Source organism: Coenobita brevimanus, chromosome 61 (assembly GCF_032717465.1).
Source record: "Coenobita brevimanus isolate Jiangsu-jjx chromosome 61, ASM3271746v2, whole genome shotgun sequence".
In the NCBI taxonomy this organism is placed as follows: Eukaryota; Metazoa; Arthropoda; class Malacostraca; order Decapoda; family Coenobitidae; genus Coenobita; species Coenobita brevimanus.
The window spans coordinates 34,957,084-34,969,652 of record NC_137014.1 but is presented as its reverse complement, the minus strand read 5'-3'; the positions used below and the strand labels follow the sequence as shown (position 1 = coordinate 34,969,652).

Below are 12,569 nucleotides of genomic sequence, written 5' to 3'. Positions count from 1 at the left end.
CCTAACTGCCACTGAGCTTGTAATGCAGACCGCAAGCCAAGAGTACATGTTTGGTGACAGCAGCCATCAGCCTCTCTACCGAATGCTGAATGCTGCGCAGCCACAGGGCTAAGTCTTGTCCAACTGCCACCACCATTAAACACAAGCCACAAGTACATGTTCGGTTACAGCAGCCATCCGCCTCTCTACCAAACATCGAAAGTCGCACGGCCACTGGGAGACACACACATTCAGACACACACCACACACACACACACACACACACACGCACACACACACACACACACATACACACACACATAAAGAGAGAGAGAGAGAGAGAGATATTCCTTCCCATGATATGATTACAATATCAGTACCGTACAGTAATCTCTGTACAAATGCATGATAGTATTGTACACAGTACTGTACTGTATGTGAGTTTGTACAGTGAGTCCTCAAAATACGAAAACCCGGAGTACGAATTTTCGATGGTACAAAATCGATTAATATAGGATGAATTCCACAGTACAAAAATATCTGTCTTGATGATACGAAAGTCAATACTCGATACGAAAGGAAATGCAGAGATAGCCCGATTATCCAGACTACATGATGTGAAGAAGTGCCTGAATAGTCTGAAATCACAATTAATCTGGTGGAAACAAAACACAAGTACTGTTAGACTGATTTATTTACCAGTAAATGTACAATGAAAGTCAACTATCTTCCCAGTTCAGTCTGAAGAAAATTTACACCAGGCGAAATACAATGAACACCCTGTTTCTACTAGTGTATGTTTTAAATGGTTCAATTTTTCCACGCTATATTCGTCAGACTTTGGGAAGATACTTGTGTCTTTCACTGTACACTTGAAGCAGCAGAAAGACCTTACCAATTCAATTCATAATCCTCCAGCTTGTTTCTGTAATTTTCTGACAACTTTCAGTCTGGCAAATTACTTTTTCTTGCTGAAAAATTTCCTCCCCGTTATTATCGTCACTTTCCCCTACGATCGTTTCCAGCGCAGTAGAAGAAACTCAACGCGCTCAAAGGTGGATATCGTTTCCCAATTTCCCAACTGGAGGTTAGGTTAGGTTAAGATTATTAAGTACAGATAAGCTTGGTTAGACCAGGTTTAGTTAAACACTTAGGGAAGAACAACGAAATAAACAAGAGTTGTCACACCAGAACAGCTAAAAATGATGGGGAAACAGATTTAATAAGAAACATTTACTGTTTTTACCAACCCAGAAATAATCTGAAAAATATAACAGACTATCAGGAAGAACTGATTTGGTAAGGTGCTTTTACTGCTTAAAGTAAAACGTATGTTTAGCCCCCTCAATAGCTGTGGGTTCAGATATTTGCATGCTCCCGTGGTCGGCCTTGGAACCATTTTTTCAAAGTTCTAAAATCAATTTCTTTTTCTTACATATGTGAAAAGACTCGTCAGGCACATCTGGCTTTTTTTTTTTAATTCTTTTTTCCCCTAAACCCATCCTGTGATTTGCTATGATTTGTGTAAGAATTAATAAAATAAAGATAAATGTTACATCAGCATGTATACATCAGCCGAAAACATCTGGGATGAAGGCAACTGTGAACGCCTGACTGCCTGAGGTGTTAGAGTAAGATCATGTAAACACACCAGTGACCCTCGTTCTCTTCCCATAATTGCTCGCAATTTTTTATAGCTCACCCTAACTCAACGTCACTGACACCAGTACAGTAAGGCGTTGTTCAGGGCCAGCAGCTATGAAACCGATAATGGAATACATTAATGTTTGTATCAGTCTTCTCTCTTTCACACATACACATAAGAACAAACAAAAGAATAAGCAGTAAATGTACACTAACTCTAAGGAGCAGAAATAACTGTGCTCAGTCGGTCCAAAATATACTGGGAAGAGTGATACCGAATGAAGAATGTGGAACTTAATGCTAACCTACGAGAACATGTGGGATGAAAGAGTAATTTTTTCTGATTAGTAAACATTTTTGTTCCATATCGTCTCTTAAAATTGTAAAACCCATAATCTTTCATGTAAGAATACAGCCTAAAGACCTTACCAATTCAGTTCATATTCCTCTAGTTTGTCTTCTATATTTTTCGGACTATTTTGAGAGTGGTAAATTATGTTCACTTGCTGAAAGAAACTTACTCAAAATTAAGGCGAATGTAACATAAGCATGTAAACATCGGTGAATACCTCTGGAGTGAAAAGAACACCTGACTGATGGGATGGTAGAGTAGGGTCATGTACACACACCAGTGACCTTCGTTCTCTTCCCGTAATTGTTCGCAGTTTTTTATAATGCCCTAACTCAATGTCACTGACACCGAAACAGTGAAGTGTTGTTCAAGGCCGGCAGCTATGAAGAGGTTAATGGAATACTGTATGAAAAATTCAAAATGGGGACGGTGCATAGCACTGCACTCGCTTGCCGAGAGAAAACGAACTAACCCCTCTCTGGTAAACAAATTTTCACGCGCTTCTCAGTTGAGTCCACGTCCCTCCTCTCCTCACAGCCTCGCTGTACGTGAGGATATTTTCGCAGCCCTTCACCTTTTCATATTGTTTCACCATGCCTCCCAAGCGCCCTGCATCATCTCCAGCATTGGGGTAGCCCGCTGCAAAGAAGCAGCAGCACCGTACTCTAATTCTGGAAAGGAATTGGAAATTATAAAACCCCATGAGGAGGGGCAGGGAGTCTCGGAGATTGGGCGTGCTTTAGGCCTTGCTGTTTCCACCACTGGGACTGTGACGAAGAAAAAGGAGATGTACGACAATATGGCCACCTCCTTCTCTACAATTGTATACAGGTATTGCTTACTTCTTAATAGGGGGGGCTGAAGTTTAGGTGGAGGTCCGAGGGGGTCCTGGGACGCATCCCCCCATCTATATGTATACTTTCAATGGGGAAAATCGTTCCGATATACGAAATTTCGAATTACAAAAGTATTTTTGGTCCCTATCCCTTTCGTATATCAAGGACTCACTGTACTGTACTGTATACTTCCATTCAGTATGGGTATTCGTTTCAATAACACAGTCAGGTTTGGTTTGGTAGGATAACATACATAATTTTGCCAGGGAAACACACTAAGTATATTTTCAAGAAAATCCTATGGTTCTTTTTGAAAGGACAAAGCGGGCATTGTACCTGGCTGAGGGGTACCGGTGGCCACCACGCGTGTAACACAGACCACAAGCCACGAGTAAATGTACGGTAAAAGCGCCTGTCTACCTCTACGCTGAATGGCAGGAGTCCTCTGGCCTCGGGGATTTGTGCAAAACCCCCCACCACGCGCGCCTGTCCGCTTCCCTACCGAATGGTCAGAGTCGCCTGGCATGCCACACTAGTCATACACTGCCTGAGGCAGTGATGTATTGGTCATCTGCTGTTGTTGTTGCGTATTAACCATTGTCCAGGCAAACGGAAGTGAACCTTATATGCAGATGTCAGTTTGCGAATTCTGCTTCCCTCTGTGCTCGGACACAACCATTGGATGCGATATGGCAGCGCTGTACTGCTTCCCGGTCAACACAAGCCCACACCTCAGTTCCTGCCGTTATTTCACCACTGTGACTTGCTTGCAATAATGGCTGGGAATGTGGTTGCATTTGTGGTGGTTCCCTACCTTCTACAGGCTGTGGCCCTACTATGCTGTACTATATTCTCGTGTGTGTGGTGACGGCCCCACCACCACCTGAGAAACAGAAAAGGAAGGTTCTGAGTCTGAAGAAGAAACATGAGCGATTGGGAAAGGTTGATGCAGGCTGGACCACAGGATTCATTCTTCACGAATATGATCTATCCTATTCAGCACTGTTTGATATCAAGAAGTCATGCGACAAGCTTATGAAGTACGAACAGGACTTCACTGAAAGCACAAGTCGGGGTGACAAGAAGGTAATGGCCCAGGCCCAGCACGCCATTTCGACCAGTCAACACTGACGTGCTTTCGCCAGCAACATGGTGCCAGTGTGCTAGTGCATGGGACTGAGGTGAAGGCTGCTGCTGAAAAGTTTGCACACCTGCACAACGTGCGGGACTTCAAGGTGTCCGAGGGATGGTTCTTTTGCTTCAAGCTTTGTCATGGACTTACTGGCCATAAGGCAAACGGCAAGGCCTTTGACGCAGCAGTGGAGGAAGTGGACCCGTTTTGCCAGAAAGTGCAGCGCCTGATGAAACTGGTCTGTTCTACTGCTCGTGGCCCACCAACACCCTAGCTGAGGAAAGGCAAAAGATTGTGCCTGATCAGAAGTTGTCCAAACAATGAATGCCTGTCTTGTGCTGTGCCAATGCTAACAGGACGCACTGCCTCAAACCCGCTGTTGTTGGGCATACAAAACAATCACACTGTCTCCGTGGTTTGATGGATAGCCTGCCTGTTGTGTGGTACCATTCTGTGAAGGCTTGGTTTACTGCTAAGATCTTCAGAGACTGGTTCCACAGACATTTCATCAAGGAAGGTATCTGTAATCAAACGGAGGTCCTTGGTATCGCTTGCGACCTGGTGAAGGCACTTCTGCTCCTGGACAATGCTCCCGCGCATGCGTCTGAGAAGGATTTTTTTTTTTTTTTTTTTTTTTTTTTTTTTTAAATGTGTTCGACTTCTGGGCATAGGCTTCACAGCCTGCTCTCAAGGCCCAGTAGTCCTCCTACATACCATACACCTCTCTACATGTCACTACTTCGGCACTAACACCCACCGTCCATATTGAATACATGCTAGGGCTGTCTCATACAGGACTGGTGTATTGGTATTAGCGGGGGTACTTTTATGACATGTTGACGGGTTATCTGGTAGATCAGGAAAGTCTGCTTTCATGAAATTCAAATCCTTAAACTGTTCCCTGCCCGAGCTGGGATTCGAACCTGGATCCATCAGGACTGCAGGCCGCCTCTCTATCGATTAAGCCACCGGTTGCTAATGACAGGCGGATTATGTGCATGTTTCTGCCACTTAATACGATTGCTTTCATTCAACCAATGGAGCAGGGTGTTATTATGGCTGCGAAGAGACTGTACTGCTGGAGGTTCCTGAACGAGATGATGGTGGTGCTGGAGGACGAGGACATGGGAGAGGACGAACATGGGGAGCAGACCTTGCTGAATCTTCAGCATTACAACCTGAAGTCTGCAGTGTTCAACTGGGCGAACGCATGGAAGGAAGTCTCTGTCAAAACCCTCGAAAGCGGTTGGTCTCATCTCCCGCACAGAATCGAAGCCAAGCACGACTTTGTGGGGTTTGATGTGGATGATTTCCATTCACCTTTGAATAGCAGGAAAGCAGGTGGACATCGACAACGTGAGGGATTGGCTGGATTATGACAGTGGCGATCCAGGTTATCAGACCATGTCTGATGAGGAGATCATCGCAGCTGCCTCTGTGGGCACGGAAGAGGATACCGGGGCTGACAAGAACGAGGATGAGGACCCTGACTCACAGCCCTCCACAACTCAGTCAATTTCTCGTCTCAGAGTCCTCTGTGGTTACCTGCAGGGGGCGCTGGAGTTGACCAAGCACCCGAATTGTGACAGGGAGTTGGTGTCGCTCCACTTGACAATGGAGCTGTGGGGAATCCGGGACACTCATCCTCCGGCAGAGGATGTGCTTTACTTAGCCTCTAATCAAGAAACCTGGCCTTGATGTCAAGAGCATGATAAATTATCGTCCCGTCTCTAACCTGCCTTTCTTATCCGAGATTACTGATCAGGCCATACTTGATCAACTCTTACCACTACTATAACACAACAAAATTGTTCCTGTTATTCAATCAGCATACAGAAAATACCATTCAACTAAAACTGCACTAACAAGGATTCATAGTGACTTGGTGGCAAATGCCTGTAGTGGGATGTCCTCTCTCCTAGTTCTGCTGGATCTGTCTGCAGCTTTTGATACAGTAGATCATAAACTATTGTCGGATGATCTGTATTTTTATGGCATTTGTGATAAAGCTCTTTTGCTTCTAAGTTGTATCTGTCAGCCAGATCTCAGAGAGTGGTTGTTGATTATGCTAGATCTGATTCTGCTCTCCGTCTGTTCGGAGTCCCTCAAGGACCAGTTTTGGGTCCAATTCTATTTACTATCTACATGAGTAGTTTATCATCTTTACTTGATGCTCACGATGTGTCTAATCATTTTTATGTTGATGACACTCAGCTCTATGTTAAGATGTCAGAATTTGATGATCCCATGACTAAGCTTGAATCTCTAATGTCTGATATTAAGATTTGGATGACAAGGAGGAAACTTAAGCTGCATGATGGTAAAACTGAGATCATCATCATCAAAGGAAACAGAAGGGGTGATGACACTGATAACACCCTGGCTTTGAACACTGGTGTGTCAGCTTCAACCAGTGTTCAGCTTCATGCAGTCAGTTCTGTTAGAAATCTGGGTGTTTTTTTAAATTCGAAGTTAAATTACAAAGAACATATTAATCAAGCTGTCAGAGGGTGTAACATGCTTACCAGAAATCTGTGCTCTGAGAAAACTCCTGAACAGATGTTCCCTCTTAACATTGGTCCATGCAGTGGTCTTGTCTCATGTCGATTATTGTAATTCACTGTGGACTGGTCTTCCAAATAATCTATCTATTTCTCTACTGCCAGATGGCTTAATCCTGTATGAGGCGGCCACAAACAAATTGCCTCCATGTCGCACTGTCCCCCGCCATTTCATTACACGGCTCCCAGCTCATGCCCCCCTCTCTCATACATCTCTCCACTCCATCTCTCCATCTCATCCTTGGCCTCCCCCTCCACCTCACTCACATACACTCGCCTAATCAGTCTCTCACTCTCCATCCTCTCCACATGGCCAAACCACCTCAGTGTGTTTCTAATAAAGCATCCTATCACATCCAAATCTACACCACAACGCTCCTTCACTTCCTCATTTGTCAGTCTATCTCTCCATGTGACTCCACATCCTCCTCTCAAATAACTCATTTCCACTGCTCTCTCTTGACTTTTGTCCCTCCAACGAGGTCTAAGCTTCACTTCCATACGTTACAGTTGGTATCACAATTCTGTCACGTAGTAGCTGTTTCACTTCCATGCTCACTTTCCTGTTTCCTATCACTGCTTTCAAGTAACCAGCAACCATTCTTCCTTGTTGTACCCTTTCAAGCACTTCACCTTCTAAACTTCCATCCTTACTCATCACACTACTCAAGTACAAAGACGCACTCATATTTTCCATTTCCTCCTCATCCAACCTCACTGTACATTCAATGACTTCACTTCTCTCAAAGACCATAACTTTACTCTTCCCTACATTCACCTTTACATTCCATTTCTTACACACTCTTCCAAACTCATCCACCAAGCCTTGCAGCTCCCCTCTGTCTTCATTTGACAACACTGTATCATCTGCAAACAACGGTACAGGGAGTTTCCAAACACTGCCCTCTCACACTAGGGCTGCTCCCACATCCACTGCCCTGCCTTGTATCTCTTTTATAACCCCATCTACATAAAGATTGAACAACCATGGAGACAAGACACATCATTGTTTCAATCCAACCTTCAAATAGAAAAACTCACTCAGTTCACTATCCACATGCACTGCAGCCTTAGCACCCTCATACATACTCTTCACAGCATTCAACAACTTCCCAGCTACTCCATATAGTCTTAATACTTTCCACAATCCTTGTCTATCTCCCCTGTCATATGCTTTCTCCAAATCCGGATCTTGAATTTGGCTCTCTTTTGTTTTTGTTTTTTTTTTCCCCTTGGAAGGAACAGTTTGTGGGCTCCTGGCCTTTGGTTCCTTCTTCCTTGCATAAAAAAAAAGAAAAAAAGAAAAAAAAAAAAGGCCGCATACAACGTCTTTCTCTTCTCTAGAAACTTTTCCGTTAAAGATCTAAGAATGAATATCTGATCTACACAACCTCTTCCCTTCCTAAAACCTCCCTGTTCTTCTCCAACTAAATCATCTGTTATTTCCTATGCTCTGTCAGTAAGTATCCTACCTTATACGTTTCCCATTACACTAAGAAGACAAATGCCCCTATCATTACCACACACTTCTTTTTCCCCTTTTCCTTGTACAGGGGAATAATTATACCTGACTTACAATCCTCCAGGACTGTACCTTCCTCCCAGGCCAATTTGCACATCTTCCACATTTATTCTACTACTCTCTTTCCCCCATGCTTCAGCATATCACCATACACTCCATCAATTCCTGGGGCTTTCCCAATTTTAACTTTCTTCACTGCTTCCACAACTTCCATCCTGCTGATTTCTTCCTCTCTTCTCACATCCCTCCTTCTCCCAGCCATTCCCCACCCACTTATACATGCATTACTTTCATTCTCTATGTTCAACAACTAATTAATGTGTTCTCTCCATCTGCTCACTTTTTCTCCCTTCTCCACTACCAATCTACCATTTTTATCTTTCACTCCCCAGCTAACTTCTCTGGCACCCTGTCAAACTCTCTTTACTTCTTTCCAGAACATTTTCTTACATTCCCTCCACTTTACACTCGTTCCTTCCAAATTCCTCATCCACTTTCTTCTTACTCTCTCTTACTAATCTCTTCACCTCTCTCTTCCTCTCTACAGGGGGGGCCTCGCATTTGGCGTTTTTTTACTCAGCGGCTTCAGATCTGGCGACAGGTTAGAGATTTTCCAAAGCCATGCATCTGGCAGGAGCTCGCCAGGTGAAAATTCCGTGCACATCCAGCTCGGCACTTGGCGGCCATCTTGTGACGACGCCACTGTGTACACCACCACTGCACATATCACAGCTACCACCTTGCCTGACTAGTTTTTGTGCCCGGGTAACTTTCGGATGACAATAGATTCCTGTTAATTTTTCCCCATTGAAAGTTGGCATTTTTTTAAACATGGAGAGTCATGAGAAGGATGGATGGTGAACTTGTGGAAAGAAAGGCAGTGACAGACTATGTGTGTGTGGATGAGCGAATGAGAAGACAAGTGTTGGATGCAAGAGTGTGGACAGGGTGGGGAAATGGAATCTCAGACCATCACTTAGTGATGGTCAAGGTAAGGCTGCAAGGAAAGTGGGCAAGGAGACGAAGGGGAAGACAGGAGGAAACAGCTCCTGGAAGAAGAGTGGAGAAGTTGCAAGATAGTGAGAAAATTGCAGATTATAAGAGCATAGTGGAAGAAAGATTGGGAAGGTATGAGTTTGAGCATATGGAAGGGGTGGGAGATGTATGTAAGATATTCACGGAAGAGATAGGCGCAGCGTGTGAGGTGGTTTGTGGAGTGAGGAGGAGATGCAAAGGTGTGCAAGGGACAGCATGGTGGAATGATGAGGTGAAACATGCTGTGGAACAAAAGAAGGCATATAGTGAATGGCTAGCAATTAGAGGTAGGGGAGAAGATGAGAGAGAGAAAAAAGAGGTATATGTGAGCAGGAGAAGGGAGGTGAAGAGATTGGTGAAGGAGAGTAAGAAGAAAGTGGATGAAGAGTTTGGGAGGAATCTGAGTGTGAAATGGAGGGAGAGTAGGAAATTATTTTGGAAGGAGGTAAAAAAAGTAAGGCAGTGTGAAAGGGGAAATAGTAGGGGAGTGAAAGATAGGAATAATAGATTGTTGGTGGAGAAGAGGAAGAAATTGAGGAGATGGAAGGAGCACTTTGAGGATTTGTTGAATGCAGAGAGTGATAGCAGTGCGAGTATAAGTGGTTGGGGAATGGCTGGGAGAAGAAGAGGTGAGAGAATGGAGGAACAGATCAGTAGGGCGGAAGTAATGGAAGCAATGAAGAAGGTCAAGATGGGAAAGGCCCCAGGAATTGATGAAGTATGTGGTGAAATGCTGAAGTATGAGGGTGAGATTGTAGTGAAGTACATATGGAAGTTGTGTAGATTGGTTTGGGAAATGGGAAGGGTTCCAGAGGACTGGAAATCAGGTATAATTGTTTCGTTCATACAAAGGAAAATGGGAGAGAGAAGTATGTGGTAACAACACGGGTATTTGCCTTCTTTGTGTGACTGGAAAAATATATGGTAGAATACTCATTGATAGGGTTAGGCATACAACAGAGGAGCTAGTTGGAGAAGAACAAGGAGAATTTAGGAAGGGAAGAGGGGGTGTAGATCAGATATCTGTTCTCGGATGTTTAGCGGAGAAGTATTTAGAGAAGGGAAAGAAAATGTATGCTGCCTTCATGGACTTGGAGAAGGCTTATGACAGAATAGATAGGCAAGGTATGTGGAAGGTATTAAGAATATATGGAGTGGTGGGGAAATTGATGAGTGCTGTGAAGAGTATGTACAAAGGAGCTAGGGCTATGGTGCGAGTGGATGGTGAGCTGAGTGAGTTCTTTGACCTCAATGTGGGACTGAAACAGGGTTGTGTGATGTCTCCATGGCCGTTTAATATATACATGGATGGGGTTGTAAAGGAGGTGCAAGGTAGGGCAGTGGATGTGGGGGTGGCTCTAATGAATGAGGGTAAGATGTGGAAGATTCCGGTTTGCTATTTGCTGATGATACAGTATTGCTGAGTGAAGATGAATGGGAGTTGCAAGGTTTGGTGAATGAATTTGGGCAAGTGTGTAGGAAGGGGAATCTAAAAGTTAATGTAAACAGGAGTAAAGTTATGGTGTTTGAAAGGAATGAAGTCACAGAATGCACAGTGAGGTTGGATGGTGAGGGTCTGGAGAATGTGAGTGCATTCAAGTACTTGGGTAGTGTGATGAGTAAGGATGGAACTTTTGGGGATGAAGTGCTTGAAAGGGTACAGCAGGGAAGGAAGGTTGCTGGTTCACTGAAAACAGTGATGAGAAATAGGGAGGTGAGTATGGAAGTTAAGAAGTCTATCTATCTCTCTATAGATTGACGCCCTAATCCCGCAAAGGGTGGCCGCAGACAAAATGCCTCCAAGTCACTCTGTCACCCACCATTTGACTACCCTCCCCCCAGCTCACTCCCCCCTCCCTCATATACCTCTCAACTCCATCCTTCCACCTCATCCTCAGTCTACCCCTCCCTCTCCCTCCCTACAAACACCCTCTTAGTCAGTCTTTCATTCTCCATTCTCTCCACATATCCAAACCACCTAAGTGTATTTCTCTTTATCTTCTCAACCACATCCACATCCACCCCACAACGTTCCTTCACGTCTTCATTCACCAACCTGTCCCCCCATGTCACTCCACATGCTCCTCTCAAGTAACTCATTTCCACTGCTCTCACTCTTGACTTGTTCCCCTCTTGCAAGGTCCACGCCTCGCTTCCATACGTCAGGGTGGGGATCACAATACTATCATGCAGTGACTTCTTAACTTCCATACTCACCTCCCTATTTCTCATCACTGCTTTCAGTGAACCAACAACCTTCCTTCCCTGCTGTACCCTTTCAAGCACTTCATCCCCCAATGTTCCATCCTTACTCAACACACTACTCAAGTACTTGAATGCATTCACATTCTCCATATCCTCACCATCTAACCTCACTGTACATTCTGTGACTTCATTCCTCTCAAACACCATAACTTTACTCTTGTTTACATAGGGAGGTGAGTATGGAAGTTAAGAAGTCATTGCATGATAGTACTGTGATCCCAACCCTGACGTATGGAAGCGAGGCAAGGACCTTGCTAGAGGGGAAAAAGTCAAGAGTGAGAGCAGTGGAAATGAGTTACTTGAGAGGAGCATGTGGAGTGACGTGGAGGGACAGGTTGACGAATGAAGAAGTGAAGGAACGTTGTGGGGTGGACGTGGATGTGGTTGAGAAGATTAGGAGAAATACACTCAGGTGGTTTGGACGTGTGCAGAGAATGGAGAATGAAAGACTGACTAAGAGGGTGTATGTAGGTGAGGTGGAGGGAGGGAGAGGAAGGGGAAGACCGAGGATGAGGTGGATGGATGGAGTTGAGAGGTATATGAGGGAGGGGGGAGTGAGTTGGGGGGAGGGTAGGCAAATGGTGGGTGACAGAGCGACTTGGAGGAGTTTTGTCTGCGGCCATCCTTTGCGGGATTAGGGCGTTGGGCTATAGACAGATAGATAGATTTTTTATCAGGCGGTTTCAGATCTGGCAAAGAGTGCCGTGAAGCGGCTGAAAAATGGGAAAGCAGCTGGGGTTGATGAGGTATATGCAGAGATGCTTAAGTGTAATGGAGAGAGTGGAATGAAGTGCTTGTTAGAGATATATAAGAAGGCATGGATGAGTGAAACTGTGCCTGCAGAGTGGAAAAAGGCTGTGACTGTACCCTGTACAAAAATAAAGGTGAATGAAGTGAGAGCAAGAATTATCGTGGTATAAGTTTATTGAGTGTGGTAGGGAAGGTATATGGAAGAATTATTATAAAGAAAGTAAGAGAGATATCAGAAGTCCTAGTGAGTGACGAACAAGTGGCTTTAGGAGTGGCATAGGATGTGTGGATCAAATATTTGCAGTGAGACAAATAGCAGTGAAGGCTTGTGAGAAGGACCATAAGGTGTTTATGGCATTCATGGATCTGGAAAAAGCATATGACAAAGTAGAGAGAGAGGGATTGTGGTATGTTTTGCGCATGTATGGTGTAGACGGTAAGCTGCTAGGTGCTGTTGAGAGCTTTTATGATGGTAGCAAAGCATGTGTAAGGG

At 44.5% G+C, this 12,569-nt stretch overlaps 1 protein-coding gene across 1 annotated transcript in view; it reads right to left on the bottom strand.

The window, feature by feature from the left end:
• The window catches only part of LOC145403744 (signal peptide peptidase-like 2B), a 173,895-nt gene that overhangs the window by 49,494 nt on the left and 111,832 nt on the right, over positions 1–12,569 (bottom strand). The window lies entirely within an intron of this gene.